The 13422-nt window shown below is 39.8% G+C and overlaps 1 protein-coding gene across 6 annotated transcripts in view; it reads left to right on the top strand.

Moving 5' to 3' along the window:
• Positions 1 to 13422, top strand: part of ankrd11 (ankyrin repeat domain 11) — a 205559-nt gene that overhangs the window by 170210 nt on the left and 21927 nt on the right. The window lies entirely within an intron of this gene.

The following is a 13422-nucleotide window of genomic DNA, read 5'->3' as shown; positions in this document are numbered from 1 at the left end:
AACAGATTTAGTTATTGCTGTTGTTGTAGATCCTCCAGTTTACCCCTATTTATTGGGGAGTATCTTAGCTATCCATAAAACAGACTTATGAAAAATGGCAGTTCCATAGCATTTGATTCCATTTATGGTCTCAAGTTACATACTACCTCAGGTTTCTAGTTGTTCTTGTACGTTAGACCTCAGTTTTCCTCCTGTATTGTCATGCCAGTAAAAGCAACAAAGTTACATCCCAGAGTTATCTATAGTTCTTCGATTGTTTGCATTCCATATTGCACAGGAAATTTTAAGTAGTGTCAGAATTTTCTTTCTATTAAAATGTATTGTCTGATAAAATAAGACTGGAAAAAGTTAGGTTCAAAAGAGATGGGGGAGTCAAGACATTTGCTGTTTAGTTCTGAATGGTCATGTCGTTATGTCCACTTTGCTTCTCAACAACACATACAGCCAGACTGGTTTTTGGTTTATTAAAATTTAAATTCTTTGAGTATGAGCTATGCTAGAAATGCCTGCATTTATTTGCTATTCCTTTAAAGCAGTGATGACCTGTCCTGAACCACTGCAGTTCATGTGGTATAGATATGCCAGTAACGTGTTAAGGATGGAGGTTCAGGATTCTGCTCAAGCGTATGACTTGGATGGAAATTGCACATGCTGGTGGTGGTTCTACACGCAAACTGTCATTGGACTTGTTGGTAAAGGTCATGGGTTTGATAGGTGGCTTTTAGAATGCAAAATGCTGCTCCTGCCTACTGTCATTTATGGAAGGTTGAATGCTTAAGGTTCTGGATGGAGTGCCAGTCAACAGGCTGCTTTACCCTGAATAGTGTTGAGCTTCGTGAGTGATGTTGGATCTGCACTCATCCAAACAAGTGGAGGGTGTTGTATCACAATATTGACCTGTCGTTGCTTGACAGGCTTTGGGGTGTCAGATGGTGAGTTATTCATCATAGAATTCCCAGCCTCTGATCTGGTCTTGTAGTCTGTGTTTAAATTGCTTGTCAAGTTCAGTTTCTGGTCAATTACAATCCTTAGAATGTTGATAGTGAGGGAGGTAATGATGGTAAAAGCAAATTACTGCGGATGCTGGAATCTGAAACCAAAAGAGAAAATGCTGGAAAATCTCAGCTGGTCTGGCAGCATCTGTAAGGAGAGAAAAGAGCTGACATTTCGAGTCTAACTGACCCTTTGTCAAAGCTCAACTCAGCTAAGATTTTCCAGCATTTTCTCTTTTGGAGTAATGATGGTATTGCTATTGAACATCAAGAGATGATGGTTAGTTTTGTTCTTGCTGGAGCTGCTCATTTTCTGGTATTTATGTGATTGGCATGCTACTTGTTTTTTACCAGCTGAAGTGTTGCTCGCATGGTCATGGACTGAATACATATCTGAGAATTGTGAATGTTACTGAATATTGCAATCATTGGTGAACAACAATCCCCATTTCTGCCGTTTACGTAATGAATACTAGGTGATTGAACAGCAGAAGGTGATTGAGGCAAGGGCTCTGCTTTGGGAGCCCCTTCATTGATGCCATAGGCTTGCGAGGATTGACTTCTTAACACCTCACTATCTATCTTTGTGTTAGTTATGACTCCAACCAGTGGACAATTTTGCCACTGATCACCATTGACTTCAGTTTTACTGGAGCTTCACAATGTCATATCTATCAAACGTTGCCGTCTAGCAACAACATTCATTCTTATTTTGTCTCTTCAATTCAGCTTTTTTGTCCATTTTGGACAAAGGCATAAAATGATACCTGGAGTTATAGCCCTGGTGAAGACCAAACTGAGCATAGGTATTCAGGTTATTCCTGCTTGATAGCATTGTCACTGATATCTTCCATGGCTTTAGGAGTAAAAGTAGACTGATAAAAAAAATTGGCTAAACTAAGTTTGACCTGCTTTTCGAGGACATGATGTACAGAATACTTTTCTACATTGTTGGGAAGAGGCCACTGCTGCAGTCATACTGGAAAGGTTTGTCCAAGAGTGCAGCTGGTCTTGCAACCCGAATCTTCGGTACCACAACTGGGACGTTGCTAAGACCTACAGCCCTCAATACAATGCCTTCAGCCATTTCTTGAATCAGTTGGATTGAATTGAATTGATTGAAACCGGAGTCTAAGGATTTTTCTGTTTAAATGGCTCTAATTATAATGTTGTAGAATTACTGTATGAGCCTTCAAAACAGTCTGTAGACAGCTTAAAGATTTGGGTGTCAAAGTTTTACTGATGAGGGACTTTTTGCTTTATGGACTATAAACTGGAATGGAAGTTGGACACTGCTTTATAATTCAAAGACAAGGACAGTTTTACAACTATGAACTATGTGAAAGTACATCACTTTTCAAATGAATGATGTGAATACTTTGAGACAGAGAGGCTCCAGTAATCTTTTGAGTTGTGGAGAAACTGCCTGACGACAATCTGTAGGTTAATTGAACTGCAGGGAGGAGAAAGTAAGGATTGCAGATGCTGGAGGACCTAATGAAGGACCTATGCCCAAAATGTAGATTCTCCTGCTCTTCGGATGCTGCCTGACCTGCTGTGCTTTTCCAGCACACAAACTCTCAACATTAATTGAACTGCAGTTTGCTATGGATCTGTGATTGCAAATCGGCTAGAAACCTCCAGGCTGGTGCACGCAACCTGTCTCTATCTTTCTATTAGTGTGGTTGAAAAGATAAATTATAAACTATAAAAATTCATGCAACTTTGGAATTGAAGAATAACTCACTTTACTCCAACTGTGCATCATCATTGCTAAATTCAAAAGGAACGCTGAGAGACGTTTTCACCCATCCTTGTGATATGGACTTTTGATTTTCGAATTTTGGTTCCCTGTCTATATTTTTCTACCCATAACATTTGTGTCAACCCAGCTATCTTTTCTGCTTTACTTGTGAATGTGTATGTATTCAGAGTTTTAAAGCAAGTATTGATTAAGCCACATAGCAGCCGAGTAGTAATTTTTTCTTTGTGTTATTTGTTAAAGTTAAGTGTGTTGTAATTAATGCTTATTTTCTGTTAATGGCTCCAACTGGTGAGAATTATTTTTGTTCTGAATAGCGGTCAGTAAAGCAAATTGACCATTTCAATAGTTTAATTAAGTATTTTGCACATTTCTGGTGGTTTGTGGACAGTGGAGCTCAGATATCAACAGATATTTCCAGTTAAGTCATAATATACTTTGGGATTCTTGGAACGAGGGCAACATAAGATGAAATATGGAATAAGGGTAATTGGTAAAGGATAACAACACGTATTAGGTCACTTGCAGTAAAATAAAATTGCATTTCAAAGTAGAAAACCATTTTGTCATTAATGGATCTGCATCTGATAGATTTATAAGAATTGACAAAAGCCAGACCGATAGAATTGGCAAATGAACTAGTGCTGGAATTGCTTGCCAAAGTCAAGAAGGCAAAGATCATTCAAATATTGGCAAAGCATCTGGGGTTAGTAGAAATCATAGAATCCCTACCGGTTTGGAAACAAGCCATTGGCCCAACATGTCCACACCAACTGTCCGAAGAGTATCCCACCCAGACTCAATCCCCTACCGTAGTATTTCCCCTGACTAATACACCTAGGCTACACATCCCTGACACTATGGGCAATTTAGAATGGTCCATTCACCTGACCTACGCATCTTTGGACTGTGGGAAGAATTCGGAGCCCCCAGAGGAAACCCATGCAGACATGGGGGAATGTGCAAACTCCACACAGTCACCCAAGGCTGAAATCAAACCCATGTCCCTGGTGCTGAGCCACCATGCTGCCCCAACCAATGAGCCATTGTGCTGCCTCTTGAAATATAGAGGAACTAGATACAACCAAGTACTCTGTTACTTGGGTTAATGAGAATTCAGTTACAGTTAAAGTAGCTTGGACATTAAAAAAAAGAGGTGGAGCCTGAAAGGGAGAGGAAAAGTCACAAGAAAGAAAATTTAAGAGGCTGGAATGAAAGATTCCAAGCAGAGAACAATGGAAAGAGGAAGGGGAAAGGGTAATAGAGGAAATACCGCTTAAATTGATACAGTTTAAAAAAGAGACATCAGATACTGAAGAAAGTGATGGTGAGGAAAGCTGTAGTCAAAGCTGAAGTACAGTAGCAAAACATTTCTATAGACATTTCAGGAAAAGAATGTAATTTGTGATTTGAGAAAATAGCAAAACAAGTCCCTGAAGGAAACCTGGACATTGCCCATGCAGAGCAAATTGACGTCACTGTCAGAGGAGATTTTGAAGGATTATGATGTTTAAAAAAAATGGATACAATAAATATCTGAAACCAAGAAACTAATGATAATAACCATGAAACAATGAAAACATGTTGGAGACCAGAGAAGCACAACTGCTGGAATTGCAGCGGAATGTCTGGCAATTTTGATCTAATTCATAAAATTAACCAACCCACACCCTGATCATAAAGGAATCTGCAGAGAATGACGTTACAGATTGACGGCCGAAATATTTCCTTTGCACTAAAGTATCATGCCTTAATCTATAAGACTGGAAGCTGTGTGGCAGGCGACTAGTTCAAGAAAGGAACTAGGAAGAGAAATACTACAGATCAAATTGTAGCTTTAAATTTTGAGTCCAATCATAAAACTCCTGTGAGTACAGAAGTTGTTAATAAGATTGCTGAGCGATATAAAAGATTCCTGTCAAAAGAAACAAAAACCCCTTTTCTTGCATCATAACATAAGAACTAGGAGCAAAAGTAGATCATCTGGCCCTTCAAGCACACTGCCATAAGATCATGACTGATCTTTTCATCGCTTCAGTTCCACTTACCTGCCCTCTCACCACAACCCCTAATTTCTTCACTGTTCAAAAGATTATTTATCCTGGCTTTAAAAACATTTACTGAGGAAGCTTCAATCACTTCACTGGGCAGACAATTCCATACATCCACAACCCTCTGAGTGAAGAAGTTCCTTCTCAATTCAGTCCTAAATCCACTCCCCCTAATTTTGAGGCTGTGCCCTCTTGTCCTAGTTCCACCCACCAGTGGAAACATCCTCTCCACTTCTAATCTATTCCATTCATAATTTTCTATGTTTCTATAAGATCCCCCCCTCTCATTCTTGTAAATTCCAATGAATATAATCCCAGTCAATTCAGTCTCTCCTTATAAACCAACCCCCTCAATTCTGGAAACAACCTAGTGAACCTCCACTGTATCCCTTCTAGTACCAGTACAATCTTTCTCAAGTAAGGAGACCAACGCTGCACACAATATTCCAGGTGTGGCCTCACCAACATATGCAGCTGCCACATAACCTCTCTGCTTTTAAACTCAATTCCGTTAACAATGAAGGACAAAATTCCATTTGCCTTCCTGATTACCTGTTGCACCTACAGACCAACCTTGTGTGATTCATACACAAGGACACCTAGGTCCCTCTGCACACCAGCATGGTGCAACAGCAATTTCTTACCATTCGATTAATAGTCCTTTTTACTGTTATACCTACTGATATAGATTACTTCACATTTATTAACATCATACTCCATCTGCCATACCTCTGCCGCTCACTCAAACTATATCTGTCCCTTGACAAAGTTTCACAGTCCTCTGCACACTTTGCTCTACCTTAGTGTCATCTGCAAGCTTTGAAACACTACATGTGGTTCCCCAAATCCAAATCATCTATGTAAATTGTGAATAATTGTGGTCCCTACACTGATCCCTGAGGCACACCACAAGTCACTGCCAATCAGAACGTCACTCATTTATTCTCACTGTTTGCGTCCTGTTGTTTAACCAATCCTCTATCCATGCCAATACATTGCCCGTAACGCCACACATCTTTAACTTACTCTGCAGCCTTTTTTGTGGCATCTTGTTGAATGCATCTTGGAAATCTGGATACACCACATCTACTGGGTCCCCAATGTCCACCACATTCGTAATGTTGTCATAGAATTCCAAACGATACAGCTAAATCTATAACAAGATTAATGAATACACTTTTGCTGGAGGAGGACAGAGTTTTTTTTTTCTCCAGAGATTGTATTGACAGCCAAAAGTTTTAATTAAAGAGATAAGGGAACAGTACCTACCTGTTCTTTCGCTTAGAATGTGATTTGATGTCGACAACAGTGGTAGTGGTTGATGATCAGAAATAACCCTGTACAGAGTTGACTTGTTCCGTGGAAATGTTTTGATTGCAATGTAAGTTGTAACTTTTCTTATCATCCCAGGAAGTCGTGAGTGAGGTTAAAGAGACAGAAGAGTTATCGCAACAAGTTCCAGGTATTTTTATTTCCATTGTCTGGTGACCAGAACAATGGCTAAACAAAGTCACCAGAGGTCAAAGTAGTACCAAGAGCAGATAATGGACTAGCTGAAACTTTCTCTAAGCATGACATTAATTCAAAAGAAGTATTTATATATTTTCTTTTATTGAGGCTCAGAAATTCAACTTAAAGTTCATTACTCATACTGAACCTGAGAGTGAAGGAATTCTGGAATGTTATATGATCAGTGAAGTACCGATGAAGATGTCGAGATGCCCTCAAAGCTGTGCAGATGAGGAATGGATGAATGTTCATCAATTAGTGAATCCACCCAGATATTGTAAGGAGATTTCCACAGGTCGCACGTGAAAGTCCTATGGCAGGATTTGTAGGAATACGAAAAATATAAGCATCCAAAAAGAAGCAATTTTCCTAGCCAAAACTACTTAAGGACATGGTGAAGTTTTGTAAAATATGCCATACACATCAATTCATGGGAAAATGTCAACAATAAAAATAACTAGCACCTTTTAATATCCATATCTGTTTTGTAGGACCATTACTGAAAATAAAAGCTGGTCACCAATATATTCTTAAGGTTATTGATACAACAAACCAATTTCCAGAAGTTATTCTTTTAAGTACCATTATAGCTGAGGTCATAGATAAAATTAACTCAGTTGTTTTACTTGTTATGGACAACCAAATGAAATAAAGTCAGACCAACTTTCTAAATTTGTCTAAAACTTTTAAGAACATCAGCTTGGGTATAAGTAAGTGAAGTGCACTGTTCATCATTCCTAAACACAGGGAACTTTGGACAGACTCCTGCAGCCTCTCGAAGCAATGATTAAGACCTATTGTTGTGAATAACTGCAAACATTTCTTGCTATTTGCTACCAGAAATTCTGCAAATGAATTTACTGGGTTTAGTACATTTTTATTGATCTTTGGTTATATGATTAGTAATTCATTAACATAGATAAAGGAAAAGTTTTTGAAGGCAAACAGAGGAATCCTCAATATTGCATTACATGTCAATTTTTCTAAAAAGACTTGAGGCGAGCACGCAAAGTGATTCACAGCATTTACAACTTCATAGGCAACAATGAAAAAAGTGGACAAACCAACTTGCTACCACTGGAACATTCCAAGCCAGTGACAAGAGGTAAATGTTATTGACCTGTTTCAGGTGAACCTCTGAAAGCAAAATTTAGTGATGCATGCACGATATTTCAGAGGGCAGCAAAGTGACTTCATCTATTAGATACTCCACATTGCAGGTAGAATTGGTTATGTGAGAAGAAATCTGAAAATCAGTAGTTGTGTACAAGGTGGTAAGAGTAGTAGAGGACAAGTAATGCGGTAGAAGTGAATTTCATTCGATCCGACTATCCAATGCTGAAATACTGGGGCAGTTAGACACTCAGGGACAACTTAAAGGGACAATAACAAAAAGGTCTAATGTGGTCACAAGATATTCAAGGAAATCTGATGTGATGCACTTGCATTAGTACTGGAATCAGTGCTGATAAAACAACGTCATTGTCAGTTAAATCCTGAAAAGCAAGTTTGGATGGAAACAGATTTGATACATGTAAAGAACTAGCAGATCGAATGCTGCCAAGCAGTTGGGAGTTCCTAGATTACTGCATTTACTTTTCTGTAATCAATGCACAATGAAAACAGATTCATACTAGAATGATTGGAATGAGGTCAGCCAGGTGGATATTGAATATGGGTTCCCTCATTGGGACAGTTAACCTGGTCCAGTCAGGGATTCCTGACTGACAGATACAAACAGGTGTGTCAGGGGTTCTGCTCACTCTGAGCCAACTGTGCACTAGCTGGGTCAGTGTCATGTACACATGTAAATAAAGAGTGATATGATGCTGGAATACCAGCCTTGATGCAGTTATTTTAATGGCAATGAGAGAAAACATACCCCTGAAGAGATTAATTTATAACAGTCGCCTTTCAGTTGGGTAAGCATTTCTGACATAGTGCGCTATTTGGGAGCCTTGAGTATTGATCCTGTCTTTGAAGGCTGGGCCCAGTGTGTGGAAAGAATGTATTATTTTACTGGGCAAATGACATTGGGCAGATATAAAGCAACAAGTAATTCTCCTGACTGCTTGTGGACCCAGTTTTTTTGGTTTTTAGAAGCTTAACTTTCCCTGAGGTACCTGATACAGAAACCTTTTAAGAATTGATGGATTTAGTTAAGGAATATTACAACATGTGAATTTTATTTAGCCCTAAGTGAGATATTGAGAGACTGTTTGGTATGTGGGATTAATGATATGACTGTGTCAAAGTGCCAACTAGCTGAAGCCCAGCTGGACTTCAAACAGGCAGTACAAATGGCTTTGTCATTAGAAAATGTGGCAAGTGGAGCATATGAGTTAGAGGGTATGCCAATGGACGTTGGCACCCAGGCTGACTGAGCTTGGGGGACACCATTTGATGAAGACAATGGCATAACCTCGCTCGGAATATGTCCTGAACAACCCACAGCAAAAACTCAAAACAAAGCCCAAGCCTTAGCCAAACAGTTAAACTTTTCTCTGATCCAGGCCAGCAGGCCATTGTATTTGCTACTGGCATTGCAGACAGCAAAAAAGTCCCATTGGTCTGAATTGAGTAAGAGAACTCTGGCCAGCCGGTATCTAGGAAAGTGCGCATTCAGGACAGTCCAGCCATAGCTGGTTTGAAACAGTTAAATTGCTTAGCAACATCCAGATTGGAAACAGTCAAAATAAACATCTGGTTAAATAGTCACTCAGTTCAAATGGAGATTGATACTAGTGTGGCTGTGTCAGTGATTGAGGACCCAGTCTTTACCAAAATTCACTCTGGACTTCAATCCGTAAGTTTGTGTAAAACCTTGCGTGAGACTATCCTTCACAAAGCTTGACATGAGCTACGCATACCTGCAATTACAATTAGGTGATACAATTAATATCCATATTGGTTTGTACCAATATACGAGACTGCCTTTAGGGGTATGATCAGCCTGTGCCATTTTCCAGTAGACAATGGAAAATAATTTACAAGGTCGACCCCACGTTGTCATTTATCTGGATGATTGCTAAAAAGTGGGAAGACCAATCAAGATATTTGAGAGAACTAGGACATGGTGCTTAATGTTTCTCCAAGATATGCCTTAGGAGGGAAAACTTTGTGTTCCAGCTACCCCAAGTGACCTACGTGAGCTAGAGTTGACAAGATCAGATTATAACCATTGAAGATAAAATGAGGGCAATCAAAGGTGTCCCAGCTCCAATGTCTGTTCCAGAGCTTGGGTGTTTCCTTAGGTGAATTATTACAGTAAAGGGAAAGGTGTGTGAATATTCTTGGGCAGGTCAACATAATGAAGGAGGAAGTGATGGGTTGACATACATTAAGGTAGACAAGTCTCCAGGACTAGATGGGATCTATCAAAGGATACTGTGGGAGCAAGGGAGGAAATAGCTGGGGCCTTAGCAGGTATCTTTGCATCCTCTTTAGCCTCAGGCGAGAGTCTGTAGGATTTGAGAATGGCCAATGTTGTTCATTTCTTTTAAGAGCAGAAACAGACAATCCATGAAATTATAGACCCGTGAGCCTGACATCACTGGTGGGGACATTGTTGGAGAAGATAATGAGAGACAGGACTTATTCACATTTGTTAGTCATAGGTAGCATGGGTTTGTGCAGGGAGGTGCTGTCTTGCCAATTTGATTAAGTTTTTTGAGGAGTTGACAAGAATGATTAATGCGGGAAGTGCAGTGGACTTCTACATCGACTTTAGTAAAGCATTTGATAAGGTACCTCATGGCAGACCGGTACAGTCCCATGGGATCTGTGGAGATCTAGGTAGATGGACACAAAACTGATTTGGTCGTAGTCATGATTTGGAGATGCTGGTTTTGGACTGGGATGTACAAAGTTACAAATCACACAACACCAGGTTATAGTCCAACAGGTTTAATTGGAAGCACTAGCTTTCGGAGCACCGCTCCTTCATCAGGTGATTGTCCTGGTCAGATATCCTAAATAATCTAGTCGCGTTTCCCAGCATTTGGCCCATATCTCTCTAAATCCCTCCTATTCATATAACCCTCCAGATGCCTTTTAAATGTTGTTGTTGTAACAGCCTCCACCACTTCCTCCGGCAGTTCATTCCATACACGCACCATCTTCTGTGTGAAAAGGTTGACCCTTAGGTCCATCTTAACTCTTACCGCTCTCACCTTAAATCTATGTCCTCTAGTTTTGAACTCTGCCACCCTGGAGAAAAGGCCTTGGCTATCCACCCTAACCATGCCCATCATTATTTTATAAACCTCTATAAGGTCACCCCTCAGCTTCTGACACACCAGGGAAAATAGCCCCAGCCTATTCAGCCTCTCCCTTTAGCTCAAACCCTCCAACCCTGGCAACATCCTTGTAAATCTTTTCTGAACACTTTCAAGTTTTACATCCTTCCAATAACGGGGAGACCAGAATTGAAAGTAGTATTCCAAAAGTGGCCTTAACCTGCACTCCAAGGTCTCTTTATTCAGCAGCATTCCCTGGGACCTTACCATTAAATGTATAAATCCCGTCCTGATTTGCCTTTGCAAAATGCAGCACCTCAAATTTATCTAAATTAAACTCCATCTGCCACTCCTCACCCCATTGCCCCAATTGATCAGGGTCTTCGCTGCCCACTACACCAATTTTAGTGTCATCTGCAAACTTACTAACTGTAACTCCCGTGTTCGTATCCAAATCATTTATCTAAATGATAAAAAGCAGTGGACCCAGTACCAATCCTTGTGGTACACTGCAGGTCACAGACATCCAGTCTGAAAAGCAACTTTCCACCACCACCCTGTCTTCTACCTCCAAGCCATCTCTTTATCCAAATGATTTGTTCTCCCTGCATTCCATGTAATCTAACCTTGCCAACCAGTCTACCATGAGGATCCTTGTCAAATGCCTTACTGAAGTCCATATAGATTACATCCACTGCTCTGCCTTGCTCAATCCAGTTTGTTACATCTTCAAAGAACTCAATCAAGATAGTGAGACATGATTTCCCACATACAGCCATTTGACTTTCCCTAATCAATCCTTGCCTTTCCAAAGACATGTAAATCCTGTCTCTTTGGATCCCCTCTACCAACAGGCTCATCAGTCTATAGTTCCCTGGCTTGTCCTTACCATCTTTCTGAAATATTGGCACAGCATTAGCCAACCTTCTGTCTTCCAACACCTCACCTGTCAGTGATACAACTATCTCAGCAAGGGGCCATCAATCACTTCCCATTTCCCTAGTTTCATCACAGAGTTCTAGGGTACTCCTGATCAGATCCTGAGAATTTATCCACCTTCATGGGTTTTAGGATGTCTAGCACTACCACCTCCGTAGTAGGGACATTTTTCAAACTGTCATTATTTATTTCCTCACATTACCTAGCTTCCATATCCTTCTCCACAGAAACACTGAAGCAAAATACTTGTTTAGTTTCTTCCCCATCTTCTGCAGGTCCACACATCGGCTTGCTGATCTCTAAGGTGTCCTATTTCTCCTAGTTACTCTTTGTCCTTAATGTAATTGTAGAACCTCTTAGGATTCTCCTCAACTGTATTTGCTAAAGCTATCTCATGTCCCCTTTTGCCCTTCTGATTTCCTGTTAAGTATACTTAATGCCTTTATACTCTTCTGGAGATTTACTTGATTCCTGCTCTCTCCACCTACTTTTTTTCTTGACCAAAGTCTGGAGTAATTTGCAGGATTGGTTGAGCAGTGTGTGCTTTTGTTCTTCCAGTACCTAGGTGATTATTTTATCCTTTGACTTTTTGCAAAGGTTACTTTGTCAGGGCATTTAAGAGTTATCCATATTATTGTGTATCTGAGTGAAGTAAACAGATTTCCTTGCCTAACCAACATAATGAACTAGATGAGTTCTTACGAGAGACTGGTAGTTTCATGGTTACTATTAATGAGACTAGCTTTTTATTTCAGAATGATTTCTTAAATATTCAGCTGCCCCACCCCCAAATCACTTTCTCTGGAAATGTGGTTCTTGTTTTTCCTTCTGTCATGTAGAATCAGAGTTGCAAGCATGTGACAAATCATGAGGTTCTTGGTTATAAATTAATCAGGTACATACCTGGACTTTGTGCTATACTTGAAAACAGAAACATAGTTTAAACTGTCTTTTTCTGTCACAACACACATGGATAGATGATCAGAAAAATACTTAATTGCTGAACAATTACCTGTTATTGTTAGTAACCATTTCTTTTGATAACCTGGCAAAAATGCACTAGTAATGTGATGTAACAATGCAGGGTGCTTTTGTTTCAGTACATTTCCCCACAGTCGGTGATGCAAGTGGGCAAGAAATATTGCATTAATTTTATTATGCAAACATCGTAATTGCTTTCTTTGGTATGGAGTCTATGTGGCATTAGTATACTTTATTTCTGTGTCACATTCTCTCATTTTGTCTGTTGGTAGCACAGTCTCAACTCTAAAGGTCATATGTTGATGCTTCATTGCATGACTTAAATAGGTTCTAAAAGGACATCCCAGCAAATCACTGAAGAAGTGGTGTATTGTGGTGGATAATATATTAAACTGAGGCCCAGTTGGCCTTTAAGAATTCCAGTGGTCATACTTGAAGAGCAGAAAAATTTTCCTAGTTCCCTAGCAAATATAGAGGTGAATACATCAAAACAGGTGAACTGATACTCATCTTTGCTATTTGTGAGTCACTGTTCCTATTTTTGTCTGCTCACACAAGGTATCAATGTTGCAGGTTTGTTCTTTTCTCTCCTTTTTGCTCCTGCCTTTTTGTTTCATTTGTGTTGTCCTTTCTTTGTCTCATGCTTTTCTGTCTTCTGCTTTGCACAGTCTTCCTGACTGATAGGTGCAGTTTATTTCCTTTTTTGCAAACTTTATGTTCAATTTGGTGGAGGACCTTACTAGTGGGAAATAAAATGGTGTTCCATTTCCGACATCAAATACAAGCATCAAATGTGCTTGGATCAGATGAGATTAGATGCAGAGTTGAGATCTGTATCCCCTGCCAAATCAATGTGCCTCACTGTAAACTTGAGCACATTCCTACAGAGTGTGAAACTGAAGCTTTCCTATAGACGAGTAGCATACCAATTTGATGCATTTACCACTAGA

The sequence above is a fragment of the Chiloscyllium punctatum genome, chromosome 26, assembly GCF_047496795.1.
Source record: "Chiloscyllium punctatum isolate Juve2018m chromosome 26, sChiPun1.3, whole genome shotgun sequence".
NCBI classification, from domain to species: Eukaryota; Metazoa; Chordata; class Chondrichthyes; order Orectolobiformes; family Hemiscylliidae; genus Chiloscyllium; species Chiloscyllium punctatum.
Note: the sequence above shows the minus strand (reverse complement) of the source record. Positions and strands in the feature narration are given on the sequence as shown.